Consider the following 25961-nt stretch of genomic DNA (forward strand, 5'->3'; position numbering starts at 1 on the left):
TTTTATATTTTTTCCATTTTATTGTTTTATATGCTTTATTTTTATTTTATATTTTTTCCATTTTATTGTTTTATATGCTTTATTTTTATTTTATATTTTTTTCCATTTTTTTGATTCATATGCTTTATTTTTATTTTATATTGTTTTCCCTTTTATTGTTTTATATGCTTTATTTTTATTTTATATTTTTTTTCCATTTTATTGTTTCATATGCTTTATTTTTTATTTCAGAATATTTTTTTTCCATTTTATTGTTTTATATGCTTTATTTTTATTTTATAATATTTTTTTCCATTTTATTGTTTTATATGCTTTATTTTTATTTCATAATATTTTGTTCCATTTTATTGTTTTATATGCTTTATTTTTATTTTCCATTTTTTCCATTTTAATGTTTTATATGCTTTATTGTTATTTTATATTTTTTTCCATTTTAATGTTTTATATGCTTTATTTTTATTTTATATTTTTTCCATTATTGTTTTATATGCTTTATTTTTATTTTATATTTTTTTCCATTTTATTGTTTTATATGCTTTATTTTTATTTTATATTTTTTCCATTTTATTGTTTTATATGCTTTATTTTTATTTTATATTTTTTTCCATTTTTTGTTTTATATGCTTTATTTTTATTTTATATTTTTTTCCATTTTATTGTTTACAATGCTTTATTTTTATTTTGTATTTCTTTCCATTTTATTGTTTTATATGCTTTATTTTTATTTTATATTTTTTTCCATTTTATTGTTTTATATGCTTTATTTTTATTTTATATATTTTTTCCATTTTATTGTTTTATATGCTTTATTTTTATTTTATATATTTTTTCCATTTTAATGTTTTATATGCTTTATTTTTATTTTATATTTTTTTCCATTTTACTGTTTTATATGCTTTATTTTTATTTTATATTTTTTCCATTTAATTGTTTTATATGCTTTATTTTAATTTTATATATTTTTTCCATTTTATGGTTTCATATGCTTTATTTTTTTTTATATTTTTTCCATTTTATTGTTTTATATGCTTTATTTTTATTTTATATATTTTTTCCATTTTAATGTTTTATATGCTTTATTTTTATTTTATATATTTTTTCCATTTTAATGTTTTATATGCTTTATTTTTATTTTATATTTTTTTCAATCTTATTGTTTTATATGCTTTATTTTTATTTCATAATATTTTTTCCATTTTATTGTTTTATATGCTTTATTTTTATTTTATATTTTTTTTCCATTTCATTGTTTTATATGCTTTAGTATTATTTTATATTTTTTCCATTTTATTATTTCATATGCTTTATTTTTATTTCATAATATTTTTTTTCCATTTTATTGTTTTATATGCTTGATTTTTATTTTATATTTGTTCCATTTTATTGTTTTATATGCTTTATTTTTATTTTATATTTTTTCCATTTTATTGTTTTATATGCTTTATTTTTATTTTATATTTTTTTCCATTTTTTTGATTCATATGCTTTATTTTTATTTTATATTGTTTTCCCTTTTATTGTTTTATATGCTTTATTTTTATTTTATATTTTTTTTCCATTTTATTGTTTCATATGCTTTATTTTTATTTCATAATATTTTGTTCCATTTTATTGTTTTATATGCTTTATTTTTATTTTCCATTTTTTCCATTTTAATGTTTTATATGCTTTATTGTTATTTTATATTTTTTTCCATTTTAATGTTTTATATGCTTTATTTTTATTTTATATTTTTTCCATTATTGCTTTATATGCTTTATTTTTATTTTATATTTTTTCCATTTTATTGTTTTATATGCTTTATTTTTATTTTATATTTTTTCCATTTTATTGTTTTATATGCTTTATTTTTAGTTTATATTTTTTTCCATTTTTTTGTTTTATATGCTTTATTTTTATTTTATATTTTTTTCCATTTTATTGTTTACAATGCTTTATTTTTATTTTGTATTTTTTTCCATTTTATTGTTTTATATGCTTTATTTTTATTTTATATTTTTTTCCATTTTATTGTTTGATATGCTTTATTTTTATTTTATATTTTTTTTCCATTTTATTGTTTTATATGCTTTATTTTTATTTTATATTTTTTTTCCATTTTATTGTTTTATATGCTTTATTTTTATTTTATATTTTTTTCCATTTTATTGTTTTATATGCTTTATTTTTATTTTATATTTTTTCCATTTTATTGTTTTATATGCTTTATTTTTATTTTATATTTTTTTCCATTTTTTTGATTCATATGCTTTATTTTTATTTTATATTGTTTTCCCTTTTATTGTTTTATAATCTTTATTTTTATTTTATATTCTTTTTCTATTTTATTGTTTCATATGCTTTATTTTAATTTCAGAATATTTTTTTTCCATTTTATTGTTTTATATGCTTTATTTTTATTTTATCATATTTTTTTCCATTTTATTGTTTTATATGCTTTATTTTTATTTCATAATATTTTTTTCCATTTTATTGTTTCATATGCTTTATTTTTATTTTCCATTTTTTCCATTTTAATGTTTTATATGCTTTATTTTTATTTTATATTTTTTTCCATTTTAATGTTTTATATGCTTTATTTTTATTTTATATTTTCTTCAATTTTATTGTTTTATATGCTTTATTTTTATTTTATATTTTTTTCCATTTTATTGTTTTATATGCCTTATTTTTATTTTATATTTTTTTCCATTTTATTGATTACGATGCTTAATTTTTATTTTGTATTTTTTTCAATTTTATTGTTTTATATGCTTTATTTTTATTTCATAATATTTTTTTTCCATTTTATTGTTTTATATGCTTTATTTTTATTTTATATTTTTTTCCATTTTATTGTTTACAATGCTTTATTTTTATTTTGTATTTTTTCCATTTTATTGTTTTATATGCTTTATTTTTATTTTATATTTTTTTCCATTTTATTGTTTTATATGCTTTATTTTTATTTTATATATTTTTTCCATTTTAATGTTTTATATGCTTTATTTTTATTTTATATTTTTTTCCATTTTAATGTTTTATATGCTTTATTTTTATTTTATATTTTTTCAATATTATTGTTTTATATGCTTTAATTTTATTTCATAATATTTTTTCCATTTTATTGTTTCATATGCTTTATTTTTATTTTATATTTTTTTCCATTTCATTGTTTTATTTGCTTTAGTATTATTTTATATTTTTTTCCATTTTATTGTTTTATATGCTTTATTTTTATTTCATAATATTTTTTTTCCATTTTATTGTTTTATATGCTTTATTTTTATTTTATATTTTTTTTCCATTTTATTGTTTTATATGCTTAATTTTTATTGTATATTTTTTTCCATTTTATTGTTTTATATGCTTTTTTTTATTTTATATTTTTTTCCATTTCATTGTTTTATATGCTTTATTTTTATTTTATATTTTTTCCATTTTATTGTTTTATATGCTTTACTTTTCTTTTATATTTTTTTCCATTTTTTTGATTCATATGCTTTATTTTTATTTTATATTGTTTTCCCTTTTATTGTTTTATAATCTTTATTTTTATTTTATATTCTTTTTCTATTTTATTGTTTCATATGCTTTATTTTAATTTCAGAATATTTTTTTTCCATTTTATTATTTTATATGCTTTATTTATTTTTTATAATATTTTTTTCCATTTTATTGTTTTATATGCTTTATTTTTATTTCATAATATTTTTTTCCATTTTATTGTTTCATATGCTTTATTTTTATTTTCCATTTTTTCCATTTTAATGTTTTATATGCTTTATTTTTATTTTATATTGTTTTCCCTTTTATTGTTTTATAATCTTTATTTTTATTTTATATTCTTTTTCTATTTTATTGTTTCATATGCTTTATTTTTATTTCAGAATATTTTTTTTCCATTTTATTGTTTTATATGCTTTATTTATTTTTTATAATATTTTTTTCCATTTTATTGTTTTATATGCTTTATTTTTATTTCATAATATTTTTTTCCATTTTATTGTTTCATATGCTTTATTTTTATTTTCCATTTTTTCCATTTTAATGTTTTATATGCTTTATTTTTATTTTATATTTTTTTCCATTTAAATGTTTTATATGCTTTATTTTTATTTTATATTTTCTTCAATTTTATTGTTTTATATGCTTTATTTTTATTTTATATTTTTTTCCATTTTATTGTTTTATATGCCTTATTTTTATTTTATATTTTTTTCCATTTTATTGATTACGATGCTTAATTTTTATTTTGTAGTTTTTCAATTTTATTGTTTTATATGCTTTATTTTTATTTCATAATATTTTTTTTCCATTTTATTGTTTTATATGCTTTATTTTTATTTTATATTTTTTTCCATTTTATTGTTTACAATGCTTTATTTTTATTTTGTATTTTTTTCAATTTTATTGTTTTATATGCTTTATTTTTATTTTATATTTTTTACATTTTATTGTTTTATATGCTTTATTTTTATTTTATATTTTCTTCCATTTTATTGTTTTATATGCTTTATTTTTATTTTGTAATATTTTTTCCATTTTATTGTTTTATATGCTTTATTTTTATGTCATAATATTTTTTTCAATTGCATTGTTTTATATGCTTTATTTTTATTTCATAATATTCTTTCCATTTAATTGTTTTATATGCTTTATTTTTATTTTATAATATTTTTTCCATTTTATTGTTTTATATGCTTTATTTTTATTTTATAATATTTTTTTCCATTTTATTGTTTCATATGCTTTATTTTTATTTTCCATTTTTTCCATTTTAATGATTTATATGCTTTTTTTTTATTTTATATTTTTTTTCCATTTTAATGTTTTATATGCTTTATTTTTTTTTTTATATTTTTTTCCATTTTATTGTTTTATATGTTTTATTTTTATTTTATATTTTTTTTTCATGTTGTTGTTTTATATGCTTTATTTTTATTTTATATTTTTTTCAATTTTATTGTTTTATATGCTTTATTCTTATTTTATATTTTTTTTTCCATTTAATTGTTTTATATGCTTTATTTGTATTTTATATTTTTTTTCCATTTCATTGTTTTATATGCTTTATTTTTATTTTATATTTTCTTCAATTTTATTGTTTTATATGCTTTATTTTTATTTTATAATATTTTTCCATTTTTTTGTTTTATATGCTTTATTTTTATGTTATAATATTTTTTTTCCATTTTTTTGTTTTATATGTTTTATTTTTATTTCATAATATTTTTTCCATTTAATTGTTTTATATGCTTTATTTTTATTTTATAATATTTTTTCCATGTTATTGTTTTATATGCTTTAATTTTATTATATTTTTTTTCCATTTTATTGTTTTATATGCTTTTTTATTTTATATTTTTTCAATTTTATTGTTTTATATGCTTTAATTTTGTTTCATATTTTTTTCCATTTTATTGTTTTATATGCTTTATTTTCATTTTATATTTTTTTCCATTTTATTGTTTTATATGCTTTATTTTTATGTCATAATATTTTTTTCCATGTTATTGTTTTATATGCTTTATTTTTATTTTATATGTTTTTCAATTAAATTGTTTTATATGCTTTATTTTTATTTTATATTTTTTTTCCATTTTATTGTTTTATATGCTTTATTTTTATTTTATATTTTTTTCCATTTTATTGTTTTATATGCTTTATTTTTATTTTATACTTTCTTCCATTTTATTGTTTTATATGCTTTATTTTTATTTTATAATATTTTTTCCATTTTATTGTTTCATATGCTTTATTTTTATGTTATAATATTTTTTTCCATTTTATTGTTTTATATGCTTTATTGTTATTTTATAATATTTTTTCCATTTTATTGTTTTATATGCTTTATTTTTGTTATAATATTTTTTTTCCATTTTATTGTTTTATATGATTTATTTTCATTTCATAATATTTTTTCCATTTAATTGTTTATATGCTTTATTTTTATTTCATAATATTTTTTCTATTTTATTGTTTCATATGCTTTATTTTTAGTTCATACTATTTTTTTTCCATTTTATTGTTGTGTTATATGCTTTATTTTTATTTTATATTTTTGTTTCCATTTTATTGTTTTATATGCTTTATTTTTATTTCATAATATTTTTTTTCCATTTTATTGTTTTATATGCTTTATTTTTATTTTATATTTTTTTCCATTTTATTGTTTACAATGCTTTATTTTTATTTTGTATTTTTTTCAATTTTATTATTTTATATGCTTTATTTTTATTTTATATTTTTTCCATTTTATTGTTTTATATGCTTTATTTTTATTTTATATTTTCTTCCATTTTATTGTTTTATATGCTTTATTTTTATTTCATAATATTTTTTCCATTTTATTGTTTTATATGTTATATTTTTATGTCATAATATTTTTTTCAATTGCATTGTTTTATATGCTTTATTTTTATTTCATAATATTCTTTCCATTTAATTGTTTTATATGCTTTATTTTTATTTTATAATATTTTTTCCATTTTATTGTTTTATATGCTTTATTTTTATTTCATAATATCTTTTCCATTTTATTATTTCATATGCTTTATTTTTATTTTCCATTTTTTCCATTTTAATGATTTATATGCTTTATTTTTATTTTATATTTTTTTTCCATTTTAATGTTTTATATGCTTTATTTTTTTTTAATATTTTTTTCCATTTTATTGTTTTATATGCTTTATTTTTATTTTATATTTTTTTTCCATGTTGTTGTTTTATATGCTTTATTTTTATTTTATATTTTTTTCAATTTTATTGTTTTATATGCTTTATTCTTATTTTATATTTTTTTTTCCATTTAATTGTTTTATATGCTTTATTTGTATTTTATATTTTTTTTCCATTTTATTGTTTTATATGCTTTATTTTTATTTTATATATTCTTCAATTTTATTGTTTTATATGCTTTATTTTTATTTTATAATATTTTTCCATTTTTTTGTTTTATATGCTTTATTTTTATGTTATAATATTTTTTTTCCATTTTTTTGTTTTATATGCTTTATTTTTATTTCATAATATTTTTTCCATTTAATTGTTTTATATGCTTTATTTTCATTTTATATTTTTTTTCCATTTTAATGTTTTATATGCTTTATTGTTATGTCATAATATATTTTTCCATGTTATTGTTTTATATGCTTTATGTTTATTTTATATGTTTTTCAATTTAATTGTTTTATATGCTTTATTTTTATTTTATATTTTTTTTTCCATTTTATTGTTTTATATGCTTTATTTTTATTTTATATTTTTTTCCATTTTATTGTTTTATATGCTTTATTTTTATTTGATACTTTCTTCCATTTTATTGTTTTATATGCTTTATTTTTATTTTATAATATTTTTTCCATTTTATTGTTTCATATACTTTATTTTTATGTTATAATATTTTTTTCCATTTTATTGTTTTATATGCTTTATTGTTATTTTAAAATATTTTTTCCATTTTATTGTTTTATATGCTTTATTTTTGTTATAATATTTTTTTTCCATTTTATTGTTTTATATGATTTATTTTCATTTTATAATATTTTTTCCATTTAATTGTTTTATATGCTTTATTTTTATTTAATAATATTTTTTCTATTTTATTGTTTCATATGCTTTATTTTTATTTCATACTATTTTTTTTCCATTTTATTGTTGTGTTATATGCTTTATTTTTATTTTATATTTTTGTTTCCATGTTATTGTTTTATATGCTTTATTTTTATTTTATATTTTTTTTCATTTTATTGTTTTATATGCTTTATTTTTATTTTATATTTTTTCCATTTTATTGTTTTATATGCTTTATTTTTATTTTATATATTTTTTTCCATTTGTTTGTTTTATATGCTTTATTTTTATTTTATATTTTTTCCATTTTATTGTTTTATATGCTTTATTTTTATTGTATAATATTTTTTCCATTTTATTGTTTTATATGCTTTATTTTTATGTTTTAATATTTATTTTCTATTTTATTGTTTTATATGCTTTATATTTATTTCATAAAATTTTTTCAATTTTATTGTTTTATATGCTTTATTTTTATTTTATATATTTTTTTCTATTTTTTCTTTTATATGCTTTAGGTTAATTTTATAATATTTTTTCCATTTTATTGTTTTATATGCTTTATTTTTATGTTATAATATTTATTTTCCATTTTATTGTTTTATATGCTTTATTTTTATTTCATAATATTTTTTCCATTTTATTGTTTTATATGCTTTATTTTTATTTTATATATTTTTTTTCCATTTTTTCGTTTTATATGCTTTATTTTTATTTTATATTTTTTCCATTTAATTGTTTTATATGCTTTATTTTTAGTTTATACTTTCTTCCATTTTATTGTTTTATATGGTTTATTTTTATTTTATAATATTTTTTCCATTGTATTGTTTTACATGCTTTATTTTTATTTTATAATATTTTTTCCATTTTATTGTTTTATATGCTTTATTGTTATGTTATAATATTGTTTTCCATTTTATTGTTTTATATGCTTTATTTTTATTTCATATTTTTCCATTTAATTGTTTTTTACGCTTTATTTTTATTTTATAATATTTTTTTCCATTTTATTGTTTTATATACTTTGTTCTTATTTTATTTTTTTTCCATTTTATTGTTGTATATGCTTTATTTTTATTTTTTATTTTGTCCATTTTATTCTTTTATATGCTGTATTTTTATTTCATATTTTTTTTTTATTTTATTGTTTTATATGCTTTATTTTTATTTAAAATCTTTCCCATTTTATTGTTTTATATGCTTTATTTTTATTTTGTATATTTTTTCAATTTTATTGTTTACTATGCTTTTTTTATTTTGTATTTTTTTCTATTTTATTGTTTTATATGCTTTATTTTTATTTCATAATATTTTTGCCATTTTATTTTTTCCATATGCTTTATATTTATTTTATATTTTGTTTCATTTTATTGTATTATATACTGTATTTTTATTTTATATTTTATTCCATTTTATTGTTTTATATGCTTTTTTTTATTTTATATTTTTTCCATTTCATTGTTCTATATGCTTTAGTATTATTTTTATTGTATTATATAGTATTATTCTATTGTTTCATATGCTTTATTTTTATTTTATATTTTTTTCCATTTTATTGTTTTATATGCTTTATTTTTATTTCATAATATTTTTTCCATTTTATTGTTTTATATGCTTTATTTTTATATTATATTGTTTTCCATTTTATTGTTTTATATGCTTTATTTTTATTTTATATTTTTTCCATTTTATTGTTTTATATGCTTTTTTTTATTTTTTATTTTTTCCATTTTATTGTTTTATATGCTGTATTTTTATTTCATATTTTTTTTTATTTTATTGTTTTATATGCTTTATTTTTATTTAAAATTTTTCCTATTTTATTGTTTTATATGCTTTATTTTTATTTTGTATTTTTTTTCAATTTTATTGTTTACTATGCTTTTTTTATTTTGTATTTTTTTCTATTTTATTGTTTTATATGCTTTATTTTTATTTCATAATATTTTTTCCATATGCTTTATATTTATTTCATATTTTGTTTCATTTTATTGTATTATATACTGTATTTTTATTTTATATTTTTTTCCATTTTATTGTTTTATATGCTTTATTTTTATTTCATAATATTTTTTCCATTTTATTGTTGTATATGCTTTATTTTTATATTATATTTTTTTCCATTTTATTGTTTCATATGCTTTATTTTTATTTTATATTTTTTCCATTTTATTGTTTTATATGCTTTATTTTTATTTTATATTTTTTTTCCATTTTATTGTTTCATATGCTTTATTTTTTATTTCAGAATATTTTTTTTCCATTTTATTGTTTTATATGCTTTATTTTTATTTTATAATATTTTTTTCCATTCTATTGTTTTATATGCTTTATTTTTATTTCATAATATTTTGTTCCATCTAATTTTTTCATATGCTTTATTTTTATTTTATATTTTCTTCCATTTTATTGTTTTATATGCTTTATTTTTATTTCATAATATTTTTTTCATTTTATTGTTTTATATGCTTTATTTTTATGTCATAATATTTTTTTCAATTGCATTGTTTTATATGCTTTATTTTTATTTCATAATATTATTTCCATTTAATTGTTTTATATGCTTTATTTTTATTTTATTATATTTTTTTCCATTTTATTGTTTTATATGCTTTATTTTTATTTTATAATATTTTTTTCCATTTTATTGTTTCATATGCTTTATTTTTATTTTCCATTTTTTCCATTTTAATGATTTATATGCTTTATTTTTATTTTATATTTTTTTTCCATTTTAATGTATTATATGCTTTATTTTTATTTCATAATATTTTTTCCATTTTATTGTTGTATATGCTTTATTTTTATATTATATTTTTTTCCATTTTATTGTTTTATATGCTTTATTTTTATTTTATATTTTTTCCATTTTATTGTTTTATATGCTTTATATTTATTTTATATTTTTTGCCATATTTTTGATTCATATGCTTTATTTTTATTTTATATTTTTTCCCTTTTATTGTTTTATATGCTTTATTTTTATTTTATATTTTTTTTCCATTTTATTGTTTCATATGCTTTATTTTTATTTCAGAATATTTTTTTTCCATTTTATTGTTTTATATGCTTTATTTTTATTTTATAATATTTTTTTCCATTCTATTGTTTTATATGCTTTATTTTTATTTCATAATATTTTGTTCCATTTTATTGTTTCATATGCTTTATTTTTATTTTCATTTTTCCATTTTAATGTTTTATATACTTTATTGTTATTTTATATTTTTTTCCATTTTAATGTTTTATATGCTTTATTTTTATTTTGTATTTTTTTCAATTTTATTATTTTATATGCTTTATTTTTATTTTATATTTTTTCCATTTTATTGTTTTATATGCTTTATTTTTATTTTATATTTTCTTCCATTTTATTGTTTTATATGCTTTATTTTTATTTCATAATATTTTTTCCATTTTATTGTTTTATATGTTATATTTTTATGTCATAATATTTTTTTCAATTGCATTGTTTTATATGCTTTATTTTTATTTCATAATATTCTTTCCATTTAATTGTTTTATATGCTTTATTTTTATTTTATAATATTTTTTCCATTTTATTGTTTTATATGCTTTATTTTTATTTCATAATATCTTTTCCATTTTATTATTTCATATGCTTTATTTTTATTTTATATTTTTTCCATTATTGTTTTATATGCTTTATTGTTATTTTATATTTTTTTCCATTTTACTGTTTTATATGCCTTTTTTTTATTTTATATTTTTTTCTATTTTATTGATTACGATGCTTAATTTTTATTTTGTATTTTTTTCAATTTTATTGTTTTGTATGCTTTATTTTTATTTCATAATATTTTTTTTCCATTGTATTGTTTTATATGCTTTATTTTTATTTTATATATTTTTTCCATTTTAATGTTTTATATGCTTTATTTTTATTTTATATTTTTTTCCATTTTAATGTTTTATATGCTTTATTTTTATTTTATATTTTTTTCAATCTTATTGTTTTATATGCTTTATTTTTATTTCATAATATTTTTTCCATTTTATTGTTTCATATGCTTTATTTTTATTTTATATTTTTTTCCATTTCATTGTTTTATATGCTTTAGTATTATTTGATATTTTTTCCATTTTATTGTTTTATATGCTTTATTTTTATTTTATATTTTTTTCCATTTTATTGTTTTATATGCTTTATTTTTATTTTATATTTTTTTCCATTTTATTGTTTTATATGCTTTATTTTTATTTTATATTTTTTCCATTTTATTGTTTTATATGCTTTATTTTTATTTTATATTTTTTTCCATTTTTTTGATTCATATGCTTTATTTTTATTTTATATTGTTTTCCCTTTTATTGTTTTATATGATTTATTTTTATTTTATATTTTTTTTCTATTTTATTGTTTCATATGCTTTATTTTTATTTAAGAATATTTTTTTTCCATTTTATTGTTTTATATGCTTTATTTTTATTTTATAATATTTTTTTTCCATTTTATTGTTTCATATGCTTTATTTTTATTTCATAATATTTTTTTCCATTTTATTGTTTCATATGCTTTATTTTTATTTTCCATTTTTTCCATTTTAATGTTTTATATGCTTTATTTTAATTTTATATTTTTTTCCATTTTAATGTTTTATATGCTTTATTTTTATTTTATATTTTTTTCCATTTTATTGTTTTATATGCCTTATTTTTATTTTATATTTTTTTCCATTTTATTGATTACGATGCTTAATTTTTATTTTGTATTTTTTAAATTTTATTGTTTTATATGCTTTATTTTTATTTCATAATATTTTTTTTCCATTTTATTGTTTTATATGCTTTATTTTTATTTTGTATTTTTTTCCATTATATTGTTTACAATGCTTTATTTTTATTTTGTATTTTTTTCAATTTTTTTGTTTTATATGCTTTATTTTTATTTTATATTTTTCCATTTTATTGTTTTATATGCTTTATTTTTATTTTATATTTTCTTCCATTTTATTGTTTTATATGCTTTATTTTTATTTCATAATATTTTTTCCATTTTATTGTTTTATATGCTTTATTGTTATGTCATAATATTTTTTTCAATTGCATTGTTTTATATGCTTTATTTTAATTTCATAATATTCTTTCCATTTAATTGTTTTATATGCTTTATTTTTATTTTATAATATTTTTTTTCATTTTATTGTTTTATATGCTTTATTTTTATTTCATAATATTCTTTCCATTTAATTGTTTTATATGCTTTATTTTTATTTTATAATATTTTTTTTCAGTTTTATTGTTTTATATGCTTTATTTTTATTTCATAATATTTTTTTTCCATTTTATTGTTTACAATGCTTTATTTTTATTTTGTATTTTTTTCAATTTTATTGTTTTATATGCTTTATTTTTATTTTATAATATTTTTTTCCATTTTATTGTTTTATATGCTTTATTTTTATTTCATAATATTTTTTTCCATTTTATTGTTTCATATGCTTTATTTTTAGTTTCCATTTTTTCCATTTTAATGTTTTATATGCTTTATTTTTATTTTATATTTTTTTCCATTTTAATGTTTTATATGCCTTATTTTTATTTTATATTTTTTTCCATTTTATTGATTACGATGCTTAATTTTTATTTTGTATTTTTTCAATTTTATTGTTTTATATGCTTTATTTTTATTTCATAATATTTTTTTTCCATTTTATTGTTTTATATGCTTTATTTTTATTTTGTATTTTTTTCCATTTTATTGTTTACAATGCTTTATTTTTATTTTGTATTTTTTTCAATTTTATTGTTTTATATGCTTTATTTTTATTTTATATTTTTCCATTTTATTGTTTTATATGCTTTATTTTTATGTCATAATATTTTTTTCAATTGCATTGTTTTATATGCTTTATTTTTATTTAATAATATTCTTTCAATTTAATTGTTTTATATGCTTTATTTTTATTTTATAATATTTTTTTCCATTTTATTGTTTTATATGCTTTATTTTTATTTTATAATATTTTTTTCCATTTTATTGTTTCATAGGCTTTATTTTTATTTTCCATTTTTTCCATTTTAATGATTTATATGCTTTATTTTTATTTTATATTTTTTTTCCATTTTATTGTTTCATATGCTTTATTTTTATTTCAGAATATTTTTTTTCCATTTTATTGTTTTATATGCTTTATTTTTATTTTATAATATTTTTTTCCATTCTATTGTTTTATATGCTTTATTTTTATTTCATAATATTTTGTTCCATTTTATTGTTTCATATGCTTTATTTTTATTTTCATTTTTCCATTTTAATGTTTTATATACTTTATTGTTATTTTATATTTTTTTCCATTTTAATGTTTTATATGCTTTATTTTTATTTTGTATTTTTTTCAATTTTATTATTTTATATGCTTTATTTTTATTTTATATTTTTTCCATTTTATTGTTTTATATGCTTTATTTTTATTTTATATTTTCTTCCATTTTATTGTTTTATATGCTTTATTTTTATTTCATAATATTTTTTCCATTTTATTGTTTTATATGTTATATTTTTATGTCATAATATTTTTTTCAATTGCATTGTTTTATATGCTTTATTTTTATTTCATAATATTCTTTCCATTTAATTGTTTTATATGCTTTATTTTTATTTTATAATATTTTTTCCATTTTATTGTTTTATATGCTTTATTTTTATTTCATAATATCTTTTCCATTTTATTATTTCATATGCTTTATTTTTATTTTATATTTTTTCCATTATTGTTTTATATGCTTTATTGTTATTTTATATTTTTTTCCATTTTACTGTTTTATATGCCTTTTTTTTATTTTATATTTTTTTCTATTTTATTGATTACGATGCTTAATTTTTATTTTGTATTTTTTTCAATTTTATTGTTTTGTATGCTTTATTTTTATTTCATAATATTTTTTTTCCATTGTATTGTTTTATATGCTTTATTTTTATTTTATATATTTTTTCCATTTTAATGTTTTATATGCTTTATTTTTATTTTATATTTTTTTCCATTTTAATGTTTTATATGCTTTATTTTTATTTTATATTTTTTTCAATCTTATTGTTTTATATGCTTTATTTTTATTTCATAATATTTTTTCCATTTTATTGTTTCATATGCTTTATTTTTATTTTATATTTTTTTCCATTTCATTGTTTTATATGCTTTAGTATTATTTGATATTTTTTCCATTTTATTGTTTTATATGCTTTATTTTTATTTTATATTTTTTTCCATTTTATTGTTTTATATGCTTTATTTTTATTTTATATTTTTTTCCATTTTATTGTTTTATATGCTTTATTTTTATTTTATATTTTTTCCATTTTATTGTTTTATATGCTTTATTTTTATTTTATATTTTTTTCCATTTTTTTGATTCATATGCTTTATTTTTATTTTATATTGTTTTCCCTTTTATTGTTTTATATGATTTATTTTTATTTTATATTTTTTTTCTATTTTATTGTTTCATATGCTTTATTTTTATTTAAGAATATTTTTTTTCCATTTTATTGTTTTATATGCTTTATTTTTATTTTATAATATTTTTTTTCCATTTTATTGTTTTATATGCTTTATTTTTATTTCATAATATTTTTTTCCATTTTATTGTTTCATATGCTTTATTTTTATTTTCCATTTTTTCCATTTTAATGTTTTATATGCTTTATTTTAATTTTATATTTTTTTCCATTTTAATGTTTTATATGCTTTATTTTTATTTTATATTTTTTTCCATTTTATTGTTTTATATGCCTTATTTTTATTTTATATTTTTTTCCATTTTATTGATTACGATGCTTAATTTTTATTTTGTATTTTTTAAATTTTATTGTTTTATATGCTTTATTTTTATTTCATAATATTTTTTTTCCATTTTATTGTTTTATATGCTTTATTTTTATTTTGTATTTTTTTCCATTATATTGTTTACAATGCTTTATTTTTATTTTGTATTTTTTTCAATTTTTTTGTTTTATATGCTTTATTTTTATTTTATATTTTTCCATTTTATTGTTTTATATGCTTTATTTTTATTTTATATTTTCTTCCATTTTATTGTTTTATATGCTTTATTTTTATTTCATAATATTTTTTCCATTTTATTGTTTTATATGCTTTATTGTTATGTCATAATATTTTTTTCAATTGCATTGTTTTATATGCTTTATTTTAATTTCATAATATTCTTTCCATTTAATTGTTTTATATGCTTTATTTTTATTTTATAATATTTTTTTTCATTTTATTGTTTTATATGCTTTATTTTTATTTCATAATATTCTTTCCATTTAATTGTTTTATATGCTTTATTTTTATTTTATAATATTTTTTTTCAGTTTTATTGTTTTATATGCTTTATTTTTATTTCATAATATTTTTTTTCCATTTTATTGTTTACAATGCTTTATTTTTATTTTGTATTTTTTTCAATTTTATTGTTTTATATGCTTTATTTTTATTTTATAATATTTTTTTCCATTTTATTGTTTTATATGCTTTATTTTTATTTCATAATATTTTTTTCCATTTTATTGTTTCATATGCTTTATTTTTAGTTTCCATTTTTTCCATTTTAATGTTTTATATGCTTTATTTTTATTTTATATTTTTTTCCATTTTAATGTTTTATATGCCTTATTTTTATTTTATATTTTTTTCCATTTTATTGATTACGATGCTTAATTTTTATTTTGTATTTTTTCAATTTTATTGTTTTATATGCTTTATTTTTATTTCATAATACTTTTTTTCCATTTTATTGTTTTATATGCTTTATTTTTATTTTGTATTTTTTTCCATTTTATTGTTTACAATGCTTTATTTTTATTTTGTATTTTTTTCAATTTTATTGTTTTATATGCTTTATTTTTATTTTATATTTTTCCATTTTATTGTTTTATATGCTTTATTTTTATGTCATAATATTTTTTTCAATTGCATTGTTTTATATGCTTTATTTTTATTTAATAATATTCTTTCAATTTAATTGTTTTATATGCTTTATTTTTATTTTATAATATTTTTTTCCATTTTATTGTTTTATATGCTTTATTTTTATTTTATAATATTTTTTTCCATTTTATTGTTTCATAGGCTTTATTTTTATTTTCCATTTTTTCCATTTTAATGATTTATATGCTTTATTTTTATTTTATATTTTTTTTCCATTTTAATGTTTTATATGCTTTATTTTTATTTCATAATATTTTTTCCATTTTATTGTTGTATATGCTTTATTTTTATATTATATTTTTTTCCATTTTATTGTTTTATATGCTTTATTTTTATTTTATATTTTTTCGATTTTATTGTTTTATATGCTTTATTTTTATTTTATATTTTTTTCCATTTTTTTGATTCATATGCTTTATTTTTATTTTATATTGTTTTCCCTTTTATTGTTTTATATGCTTTATTTTTATTTTATATTTTGTTTCCATTTTATTGTTTCATATGCTTTATTTTTTATTTCAGAATATTTTTTTTCCATTTTATTGTTTTATATGCTTTATTTTTATTTTATAATATTGTTTTCCATTCTATTGTTTTATATGCTTTACTTTTATTTCATAATATTTTGTTCCATTTTATTGTTTCATATGCTTCATTTTTATTTTCCATTTTTTCCATTTTAATGTTTTATATGCTTTATTGTTATTTTATATTTTTTTCCATTTTAATGTTTTATATGCTTTATTTTTATTTTATATTTTTTCCATTATTGTTTTATATGCTTTATTTTTATTTTATATTTTTTTCCATTTCATTGTTTTATATGCTTTATTTTTATTTTATATTTTTTCCATTTTATTGTTTTATATGCTTTATTTTTATTTTATTTTTTTTCCATTTTTTTGATTCATATGCTTTATTTTATTTTATATTGTTTTCCCTTTTATTGTTTTATATGCTTTATTTTTATTTTATATTCTTTTTCTATTTTATTGTTTCATATGCTTTATTTTTATTTCAGAATATTTTTTTCCATTTTATTGTTTTATATGCTTTATTTTTATTTATAATATTTTTTCCATTTTATTGTTTTATATGCTTTATTTTTATTTCATAATATTTTTTTCCATTTTATTGTTTCATATGCTTTATTTTTATTTTCCATTTTTTCCATTTTAATGTTTTATATGCTTTATTTTTATTGTATATTTTTTCCATTTTAATGTTTTATATGCTTTATTTTTATTTTATATTTTTTCCCATTTTATTGTTTTATATGCCTTATTTTTATTTTATATTTTTTTCCATTTTATTGATTACGATGCATAATTTTTATTTTGTATTTTTTAAATTTTATTGTTTTATATGCTTTATTTTTATTTCATAATATTTTTTTTCCATTTTATTGTTTTATATACTTCATTTTTATTTTAGATTTTTTTCCATTTTATTGTTTACAATGCTTTATTATTATTTTGTATTTTTTTCAATTTTATTGTTTTATATGCTTTATTTTTATTTTATATTTTTTCCATTTTATTGTTTTATATGCTTTATTTTTATTTTATATTTTCTTCCATTTTATTGTTTTATATGCTTTATTTTTATTTCATAATATTTTTTCCATTTTATTGTTTTATATGCTTTATTTTTATGTCATAATATTTTTTTCAATTGCATTGTTTTATATGCTTTATTTTTATTTCATAATATTCTTTCCATTTAATTGTTTTATATGCTTTATTTTTATTTTATAATATTTTTTCCATTCTATTGTTTTATATGCTTTATTTTTATTTTATAATATTTTTTTCCATTTTATTGTTTCATATGCTTTATTTTTATTTTCCATTTTTTCCATTTTAATGATTTATATGCTTTATTTTTATTTTATATTTTTTTTCCATTTTAATGTTTTATATGCTTTATTTTTATTTCATAATATTTTGTTCCATTTTATTGTTTCATATGCTTTATTTTTATTTTCCATTTTTTCCATTTTAATGTTTTATATGCTTTATTGTTATTTTATATTTTTTTCCATTTTAATGTTTTATATGCTTTATTTTTATTTTATATTTTTTCCATTATTGTTTTATATGCTTTATTTTTATTTTATATTTTTTTCCATTTTAATGTTTTATATGCTTTATTTTTATTTTATATTTTTTTCAATCTTATTGTTTTATATGCTTTATTTTTATTTCATAATATTTTTTCCATTTTATTGTTTCATATGCTTTATTTTTATTTTATATTTTTTTCCATTTCATTGTTTTATATGCTTTAGTATTATTTTATATATTTTTCCATTTTATTGTTTTATATGCTTTATTTTTATTTTATATTTTTTTTCCATTTTATTGTTTTATATGCTTTATTTTTATTTTATATTTTTTTCCATTTTATTGTTTCATATGCTTTATTTTTATTTTATTTTTTTTCCATTTTTTTGATTCATATGCTTTATTTTTATTTTATATTGTTTTCCTTTTATTGTTTTATATGCTTTATTTTTATTTTATATTCTTTTTCTATTTTATTGTTTCATATGCTTTATTTTTATTTTCCATTTTTTCCATTTTAATGTTTTATATGCTTTATTTTTATTTTATATTTTTTTCCATTTTAATGTTTTATATGCTTTATTTTTATTTTATATTTTTTCCCATTTTATTGTTTTATATGCCTTATTTTTATTTTATATTTTTTTCCATTTTATTGATTACGATGCTTAATTTTAATTTTGTATTTTTTCAATTTTATTGTTTTATATGCTTTATTTTTATTTCATAATATTTTTTTTCAATTTTATTGTTTTATATGCTTTATTTTTATTTTAGATTTTTTTCCATTTTATTGTTTACAATGCTTTATTATTATTTTGTATTTTCTTCAATTTTATTGTTTTATATGCTTTATTTTTATTTTATATTTTTCCATTTTATTGTTTCATATGCTTTATTTTTATTTTATATTTTCTTCCATTTTATTGTTTTATATGCTTTATTTTTATTTCATAATATTTTTTCCATTTTATTATAATAATATAAAATGCTTTATTTTTATGTCATAATATTTTTTTCAATTGAATTGTTTTATATGCTTTATTTTTATTTCATAATATTCTTTACATTTAATTGTTTTATATGCTTTATTTTTATTTTAAATTATTATTTTCCATTTTATTGTTTTATATGCTTTATTTTTATTTTATAATATTTTTTTCCATTTTATTGTTTCATATGCTTTATTTTTATTTTCCATTTTTTCCATTTTAATGATTTATATGCTTTATTTTTATTTTATATTTTTTTTCCATTTTAATGTTTTATATGCTTTATTTTTATTTCATAATATTTTTTCCATTTTATTGTTGTATATGCTTTATTTTTATATTATATTTTTTTCCATTTTATTGTTTTATATGCTTTATTTTTATTTTATATTTTTTCCATTTTATTGTTTTATATGCTTTATTTTTATTTTATATTTTTTTCCATTTTTTTGATTCATATGCTTTATTTTTATTTTATATTGTTTTCCATTTTATTGTTTTATATGCTTTATTTTTATTTTATATTTTTTTTCATTTTATTGTTTCATATGCTTTATTTTTTATTTCAGAATATTTTTTTTCCATTTTATTGTTTTATATGCTTTATTTTTATTTTATAATATTTTTTTCCATTCTATTGTTTTATATGCTTTATTTTTATTTCATAATATTTTGTTCCATTTTATTGTTTCATATGCTTTATTTTTATTTTCCACTTTTCCATTTTAATGTTTTATATGCTTTATTGTTATTTTATATTTTTTTCCATTTTAATGTTTTATATGCTTTATTTTTATTTTATATTTTTTCCATTATTGTTTTATATGCTTTATTTTTATTTTATATTTTTTTCCATTTTAATGTTTTATATGCTTTATTTTTATTTTATATTTTTTTCAATCTTATTGTTTTATATGCTTTATTTTTATTTCATAATATGTTTTCCATTTTATTGTTTCATATGCTTTATTTTTATTTTATTTTTTTTCCATTTTTTTGATTCATATGCTTTATTTTTATTTTATATTGTTTTCCCTTTTATTGTTTTATATGCTTTATTTTTATTTTATATTCTTTTTCTATTTTATTGTTTCATATGCTTTATTTTTATTTCAGAATATTTTTTTTCCATTTTATTGTTTTATATGCTTTATTTTTATTTCATAATATTTTTTTTCAATTTTATTGTTTTATATGCTTTATTTTTATTTTAGATTTTTTTCCATTTTATTGTTTACAATGCTTTATTATTATTTTGTATTTTTTTCAATTTTATTGTTTTATATGCTTTATTTTTATTTTATATTTTTCCATTTTATTGTTTCATATGCTTTATTTTTATTTCATATTTTCTTCCATTTTATTGTTTTATATGCTTTATTTTTATTTCATAATATTTTTTCCATTTTATTATAATAATATAAAATGCTTTATTTTTATGTCATAATATTTTTTTCAATTGAATTGTTTTATATGCTTTATTTTTATTTCATAATATTCTTTACATTTAATTGTTTTATATGCTTTATTTTTATTTTAAATTATTTTTTTCCATTTTATTGTTTTATATGCTTTATTTTTATTTTATAATATTTTTTTCCATTTTATTGTTTCATATGCTTTATTTTTATTTTCCATTTTTTCCATTTTAATGATTTATATGCTTTATTTTTATTTTATATTTTTTTTCCATTTTAATGTTTTATATGCTTTATTTTTATTTCATAATATTTTTTCCATTTTATTGTTGTATATGCTTTATTTTTATATTATATTTTTTTCCATTTTATTGTTTTATATGCTTTATTTTTATTTTATATTTTTTCCATTTTATTGTTTTATATGCTTTATTTTTATTTTATATTTTTTTCCATTTTTTTGATTCATATGCTTTATTTTTATTTTATATTGTTTTCCATTTTATTATTTTATATGCTTTATTTTTATTTAATATTTTTTTTCATTTTATTGTTTCATATGCTTTATTTTTTATTTCAGAATATTTTTTTTCCATTTTATTGTTTTATATGCTTTATTTTTATTTTATAATATTTTTTTCCATTCTATTGTTTTATATGCTTTATTTTTATTTCATAATATTTTTTTTCCATTTTATTGTTTCATATGCTTTATTTTTATTTTCCACTTTTCCATTTTAATGTTTTATATGCTTTATTGTTATTTTATATTTTTTCCATTTTAATGTTTTATATGCTTTATTTTTATTTTATATTTTTTCCATTATTGTTTTATATGCTTTATTTTTATTTTATATTTTTTTCCATTTTAATGTTTTATATGCTTTATTTTTATTTTATATTTTTTTCAATCTTATTGTTTTATATGCTTTATTTTTATTTCATAATATTTTTTCCATTTTATTGTTTCATATGCTTTATTTTTATTTTATTTTTTTTCCATTTTTTTGATTCATATGCTTTATTTTTATTTTATATTGTTTTCCCTTTTATTGTTTTATATGCTTTATTTTTATTTTATATTCTTTTTCTATTTTATTGTTTCATATGCTTTATTTTTATTTCAGAATATTTTTTTTCCATTTTATTGTTTTATATGCTTTATTTTTATTTATAATATTTTTTTCCATTTTATTGTTTTATATGCTTTATTTTTATTTCATAATATTTTTTTCCATTTTATTGTTTCATATGCTTTATTTTTATTTTCCATTTTTTCCATTTTAATGTTTTATATGCTTTATTTATTTTTTTTTTTCCATTTTAATGTTTTATATGCTTTATTTTTATTTTCTTTTTTTTCCCATTTTATTGTTTTATATGCCTTATTTTTATTTTTTATTTTTTTCCATTTTATTGATTACGATGCTTAATTTTTATTTTGTATTTTTTCAATTTTATTGTTTTATATGCTTTATTTTTATTTCATAATATTTTTTTTCCATTTTATTGTTTTATATGCTTTATTTTTATTTTAGATTTTTTTCCATTTTATTGTTTACAATGCTTTATTTTTATTTTGTATTTTTTTCAATTTTATTGTTTTATATGCTTTATTTTTATTTTATATTTTTTCCATTTTATTGTTTTATATGTTTTTTTTTTATTTTATATTTTCTTCCATTTTATTGTTTTATATGCTTTATTTTTATTTCATCATATTTTTTTCATTTTATTGTTTTATATGCTTTATTTTTATGTCATAATATTTTTTTCAATTGCATTGTTTTATATGCTTTATTTTTATTTCATAATATTATTTCCATTTAATTGTTTTATATGCTTTATTTTTATTTTATAATATCTTTTTCCATTTTATTGTTTTATATGCTTTATTTTTATTTTATAATATTTTTTTCCATTTTATTGTTTACAATGCTTTTTTTTTATTTTCCATTTTTTCCATTTTAATGATTTATATGCTTTATTTTTATTTTATATTTTTTTTCCATTTTAATGTTTTATATGCTTTATTTTTATTTCATAATATTTTTTCTATTTTATTGTTGTATATGCTTTATTTTTATATTATATTTTTTTCCATTTTATTGTTTTATATGCTTTATTTTTGTTTTATATTTTTTCCATTTTATTGTTTTATATGCTTTATTTTTATTTTATATTTTTTTCCATATTTTTGATTCATATGCTTTATTTTTATTTTATATTGTTTTCCCTTTTATTGTTTTATATGCTTTATTTTTATTTTATATTTTTTTTCCATTTTATTGTTTCATATGCTTTATTTTTTATTTCAGAATATTTTTTTCCATTCTATTGTTTTATATGCTTTATTTTTATTTCATAATATTTTGTTCCATTTTATTGTTTCATATGGTTTATTTTTATTTTCCATTTTTTCCATTTTAATGTTTTATATGCTTTATTGTTATTTTATATTTTTTTCAATTTTAATGTTTTATATGCTTTATTTTTATGTCATAATAGTTTTTTCCATGTTATTGTTTTATATGCTTTATTTTTATTTTATATGTTTTTCAATTTAATTGTTTTATATGCTTTATTTTTACTTTATATATTTTTTCCATTTTATTGTTTTATATGCTTTATTTTTATTTTATATTTTTTTCCATTTTATTGTTTTATATGCTTTATTTTTATTTTATACTTTCTTCAATTTTATTGTTTTATATGCTTTTTTTTTATTTCATAATATTATTTCCATTTAATTGTTTTATATGCTTTATTTTTATTTTATAATATCTTTTTCCATTTTATTGTTTTATATGCTTTATTTTTATTTTATAATATTTTTTCCATTTTATTGTTTACAATGCTTTTTTTTTATTTTCCATTTTTTCCATTTTAATGATTTATATGCTTTATTTTTATTTTATATTTTTTTTCCATTTTAATGTTTTATATGCTTTATTTTTATTTCATAATATTTTTTCCATTTTATTGTTGTATATGCTTTATTTTTATATTATATTTTTTTCCATTTTATTGTTTTATATGCTTTATTTTTATTTTATATTTTTTCCATTTTATTGTTTTATATGCTTTATTTTTATTTTATATTTTTTTCCATATTTTTGATTCATATGCTTTATTTTTATTTTATATTGTTTTCCCTTTTATTGTTTTATATGCTTTATTTTTATTTTATATTTTTTTTTCCATTTTATTGTTTCATATGCTTTATTTTTTATTTCAGAATATTTTTTTCCATTCTATTGTTTTATATGCTTTATTTTTATTTCATAATATTTTGTTCCATTTTATTGTTTCATATGGTTTATTTTTATTTTCCATTTTTTCCATTTTAATGTTTTATATGCTTTATTGTTATTTTATATTTTTTTCAATTTTAATGTTTTATATGCTTTATTTTTATGTCATAATAGTTTTTTCCATGTTATTGTTTTATATGCTTTATTTTTATTTTATATGTTTTTCAATTTAATTGTTTTATATGCTTTATTTTTACTTTATATATTTTTTCCATTTTATTGTTTTATATGCTTTATTTTTATTTTATATTTTTTTCCATTTTATTGTTTTATATGCTTTATTTTTATTTTATACTTTCTTCAATTTTATTGTTTTATATGCTTTATTTTTATTTTATAATATTTTTTCCATTTTATTTTTTTATATGCTTTATTTTTGTTATAATATTTTTTTTCCATTTTATTGTTTTATATGATTTATTTTCATTTCATAATATTTTTTCCATTTCATTTATTTTTTATATGCTTTATTTTTATTTCATAATATTTTTTCTATTTTATTGTTTCATTTGCTTTATTTTTAGTTCATACTAATTTTTTTTCCATTTGATTGTTGTGTTATATGCTTTATTTTTATTTCATATTTTTTCCATTTTATTGTTTTATATGCTTTATTTTTATTTTATATTTTTTCCATTTTATTGTTTTATATGCTTTATTTTTATTTTATATTTTTTCCATTTTATTGTTTTATATGCTTTATTTTTGTTTTATATTTTTTTCCATTTTTTTGATTCATATGCTTTATTTTTATTTTATATTGTTTTCCCTTTTATTGTTTTATATGCTTTATTTTTATTTTATATTTTTTTTCTATTTTATTGTTTCATATGCTTTATTTTTATTTCAGAATATTTTTTTTCCATTTTATTGTTTTATATGCTTTATTTTTATTTTATAATATTTTTTTCCATTTTATTGTTTTATATGCTTTATTTTTATTTCATAATATTTTTTTCCATTTTATTGTTTCATATGCTTTATTTTTATTTTCCATTTTTTCCATTTTAATGTTTTATATGCTTTATTTTTATTTTATATTTTTTTCCATTTTAATGTTTTATATGCTTTTTTTTTATTTTATATTTTCTTCAATTTTATTGTTTTATATGCTTTATTTTTATTTTATATTTTTTTCCATTTTATTGTTTTATATGCCTTATTTTTATTTTATATTTTTTTCCATTTTATTGATTACAATGCTTAATTTTTATTTTTTATTTTTTCAATTTTATTGTTTTATATGCTTTATTTTTATTTCATAATATTTTTTTTCCATTTTATTGTTTTATATGCTTTATTTTTATTTTATATTTTTTTCCATTTTATTGTTTACAATGCTTTATTTTTATTTTGTATTTTTTTCAATTTTATTGTTTTATATGCTTTATTTTTATTTTATATTTTTTCCATTTTAATGTTTTATATGCTTTATTTTTATTTTATATTTTCTTCCATTTTATTGTTTTATATGCTTTATTTTTATTTCATAATATTTTTTCCATTTTATTGTTTTATATGCTTTATTTTTATGTCATAATATTTTTTTCAATTGCATTGTTTTATATGCTTTATTTTTATTTCATAATATTCTTTCCATTTAATTGTTTTATATGCTTTATTTTTATTTTATAATATTTTTTTCCATTTTATTGTTTTA

The sequence above is a fragment of the Euprymna scolopes genome, chromosome 38, assembly GCF_053919585.1.
Source record: "Euprymna scolopes isolate OS-2025 chromosome 38, ASM5391958v1, whole genome shotgun sequence".
NCBI lineage: Eukaryota > Metazoa > Mollusca > Cephalopoda > Sepiida > Sepiolidae > Euprymna > Euprymna scolopes.